Source organism: Schistocerca americana, chromosome 7, assembly GCF_021461395.2.
Source record: "Schistocerca americana isolate TAMUIC-IGC-003095 chromosome 7, iqSchAmer2.1, whole genome shotgun sequence".
Taxonomy (NCBI): domain Eukaryota; kingdom Metazoa; phylum Arthropoda; class Insecta; order Orthoptera; family Acrididae; genus Schistocerca; species Schistocerca americana.
Genome location: NC_060125.1, coordinates 326200426 through 326204643, shown reverse-complemented (window position 1 = coordinate 326204643; position 4218 = coordinate 326200426). Strand labels below are relative to the sequence as shown.

General features: G+C 39.4%; 1 non-coding gene across 1 annotated transcript; it reads left to right on the top strand.

Moving 5' to 3' along the window:
- The first annotated feature begins 3640 nt into the window (after positions 1 to 3640).
- On the top strand, positions 3641 to 3715 carry Trnas-cga. Its single transcript has one exon. It is a non-coding gene; the product is annotated as a tRNA-Ser (tRNA).
- The last annotated feature ends 503 nt before the right edge of the window (positions 3716 to 4218 follow it).

Genomic DNA, 4218 nt, shown 5'->3' with positions numbered 1-4218 from the left:
AGCCAGACGATCTCATAATTACAGCACATATGTCATTAGGAAGTAGAGATCACTTCTTCTTGTGTTCAGTGCAGGAGTAGCAGATACTATGAGGCTCTCGTAACTAGGATCATTTGTCCACTTGGCATGGCAAGGGCTGTGTTGTTGCATTAGCAATCAGGGGATTTTATAGCTTTTTTATTGATATATGCTTCGTTATGAGAGAGTAATGAACAAAATTAAATATGAGTTTAGTTCTATTGCTACATCTGACATTGTTGCTTCCCACATATTAACCTACTTTTATACGCACTATTAAGCGTAAAGCTAGGTGATCATTCCACCATGGCTTGCTAGCTCGAGTAGATTGCTCTGCATTTTCTTGTAAAATTAGAGGACATAAGTAGTCGTTAGTCTACAACATGAGGAATTGTGTAACGGATGTACACTAGAGTCTTACAAATATCCCCTTGTATATGGATGCTGTATCTCTCGTTAGGCAGTTTATTTGTTTGTGAAAAGACGACTTCTAAGATCGTATGATCACCCAATATGAAGGATGGAGTGACGGCATTTCCTTGGATCAAGACGGCGATTGATGTCTTACATAGTTACAGCCACTCACCTGTGGATAACATAGCCTTGGTATCTGTATACTAAATACTTTCAAAAACCACCACCGAATCACTCATGATTCAACATCTTACACCGAATGACACGTTTGTTGCCCCTGACGTTAAGACTGAATGCACATTAAATAACATTAATATCATGTCAGATGGCATCTCCTCAAATGAAAACTTTCCTGCTATGCGTTTTGATATGTTTACCTGTCGTGAGTTTTCTGTGTATAACACTGCAGCTTAGGATTATTATTTTCTAGTTATGAATAAAGCACCATATTCAAACACTTACTGTGACTCGGGAAACTATAGTCTGTCAATTCACATCTCTGTACTGATTGCTACTATAGAATGAACGATGAGACGAATGCTTGCTATTGGCTGTGGCTGCGCCGGGGTGACCTGGACATATAAGAAAAGTTAGCCACTTTGTCTTAGAACTGTCACTGCCCTACTACTTTGTTATGCAGATCAACAAAAGATGGAACGGATTCGCTGTGAGGAAACTTAAGGGTGGGAGATGCTCAGGAAACCTTGAGTCACAAAAGGGTGTGCTTGGATGAAAATTCAGATATGCCAAGAAAAAAAAAAAAGAAACATTCTTTCTGTTTTCTATCATACATTGAGATACTTAGGTTTGAAAATTCTTACCGTTTTTTATCGTACAGTGAGATACCTAGGTTTGTGTTGAATTGTAGTTTACCTATATCTTTGCATGCTTTCATTTATATGAACTCAATTTCGTTTTAGCCCAACCTCATATGGATATCCTGCACTGTATTCTATAATAAACATACTATTATACGAATAGGGGTATCTCATTTGGCGGGTATGATGAACGTCGAAGCAACAAGAAAACTGACATAATATAAATTTAACCAAGCAGATGTATCATCATGCGATAAAAGAAAAGGAATAGTGAAACTATAGTTTCACACAGACATTAGGGCCTAATATGCCTCCATTTAATACTGGCAAACACGAATGTCGTTAAGAAGAGGAACGTTACATCTCATATTGTCACAGTAAAAACAATCAAATATAGATATCTTAAAACTAAGATTGCGTCCATTATAAAACTGAGAAACACGGCATTACGCAGGTCATCGGCATCGGCATCGGACAAGGCATGAGTGCCATTTTAGATATGAGATGCATATAAAGGTATATCTCTTTTTGGATATTATGTATGTGGTTATTATTTAGTAAGATGGTTTGGTCGCATTGCATTGTCTTGGGTGAGTGTGGTGGGCAAAAATCCGCGCATTATGGAGCAATAAATACTCCTAGGTATGGCTTAATAATAAATGACGAACTTTACTATAGGTGTGAAAATATCTTCATTGTTTCATTCACGATGCACTGTTATGGTGATAGAGCCATTAAAGTGTTTCACTCATAGTGTTAATCCATATTGTAGGGGTTGGAAGTGGGTTATTGTGGTTGGCTGATATCTCAATATAATGCGTGATGTGGAACACTTAGTTCAGTTAGAAAACAGTATATTTTCTGACCTTTGAACTTTACCGTATGAGTAAATATACTACTGGCATTAAGTTATCAGGCTTATTTAGCAGCAGATACCACCACGAGGCCAATGCTAGTGTAATAATGTTGTCCTAGAATAATAGTATTTAAATGAATATGGGAAGGAGTGGCAATTACTTTACTTCATTAGGCATTTACTTTTCATTACATATGCATAATTACACTATCTCGTTTTCACAAGACTAGCTTACAGACTATATTTGTAGGTTACCTGTTTCTACTGCAACGGAACAAATGTATAGGAGATCCAACTCGTGACCACGCTACATACAATCGTCCGTGAGAGAAACATGATTCCATTAAATTTACGCCGCATTATTTGAATGTTTGCCATTGAGCTTAGTTATTGGTCATGTTGTATGGTAATTTAACAGGATATTGCAGCTGTGTTAAGGTGAAGGGCAACCCAGATGATAAGGGTATTCGTGGTATAAAAACCGTCTTCCCGTTTTGTTTTCAATTAACTGCACTCGTTCCCTTGATGTTAGTGTGTAGTTGTGAAATGAAGAGTCGTATGACTTTGCACAGTTTTGGTGAATTTGGATTATGCAGTGAAATGACTGGCGACCCAACCTTCATTTTGAGGCAGTGCAACCGCATTCCAGGTACATTCATCGAATTAAAAAAAAAAATCACTTGTTAAATGTCAGGTGAAATGTTGCTATCAGTAACTGAATCGAGTGACAAGGAACATGCTCTCGGATTAGCTCCAGCACTGTCTTGTTGATATCGCTGACAGTTTCATTTTTCGGCACCAGAATAATTCGTTCGTGTAACCAGCCTAAACTAGTCTATCTACTCAGTTGACTGTCGTCATTCAGGGGCTCCTACTACACGCACAGCCATTGTCCATCTAAACGGCTGTGGGTCTGAAGATGACCATGTGATGACCGAAATCGGTTACCTTTCTATAAATGTGACTTGTAATCTAGACTGTTATAATTGTCTTCAAATTTTAAATATTGCTGTGAAACCACCTTGCCCTTGTAACTGTCGTCTATATGTAGGAAATTTGTCCTTACTGGTTGGAGTTTCAGATGAGAAAAGTTTTGTACAATATTTTGTGGGTTGCCATGTTTCATGCACGGAGAGCTTGTATGTAATGGCATAAAGGACAATGACTCATAAATATGGTAACTATTTTGTGGAGTTCTTCTTAGGATTCGGAAATTGCAGCATTGATGATGATTCCAGAATCAGATTTTCACTCTGCAGCGGAGTGTGCGCTGATATGAAACCTCCTGGCCGAGACTCGGCCTGGCACACTGTTTTAATCTGCCAGGAAGTTTCACATCAGCGCACACTCCGCTGCAGAGTGAAAATCTCATTCTGGAAACATCCCCCAAGCTGTGGCTAAGCCATGTCTCCACTATATCCTTTCTTCCAGGGGTGCTAGTTCTGCAAGGTTCGCAGGACAGCTTCTATAAGATTTGGAAGGTAGGAGACGAGGTACTGGCAGATGTAAAGCTGTGAGGACGGGGCGTGAGTCGTGCTTGGGTAGCTCAGCTGGTAGAGCACTTGCCCTCGAAAGGCAAAGGTCCCGAGTTCGAGTCTCGGCCTGGCACACAGTTTTAATCTGCCAGGAAGTTTCATGGATGATGGTGTCTGTCTGACAAGGGTTTAGTTTGTCTTGAAGCCAAATTAAGGCGTGGGAAGGTGGGAGTTCTCGTGTCTGTCATTCATTGGAATACGTCTAGTAGGTAACTGCGCAAAATGTTTTATACTTGACGACTGGTTCAAAAGATTTTATCCGTTTTTGACGAAATACTCGACCAATAAAAAAGTGTTGTTCTTTGACCGCCAGCCCGTATTACAATTCATCTTTTATTTCCCGTCATGAAAATTTTTTTCCTAAATGCGGTAAATAAATCAGATCGACCGTGTTTTCTGAGGTAGTTCATCGCATTCTGCCCTTATTTGTACAGATGACGGGAACTACAGGTGAAAGTGGACTGAAAGATGATAAACTTTCCCATTTTCTCCACATTTCCAGGACCCATCTAGGCGTCGCGTAAATGAATGTATTCACTCGAGCGCAACTTCCATTGATTATAGCGAATAAATTAAA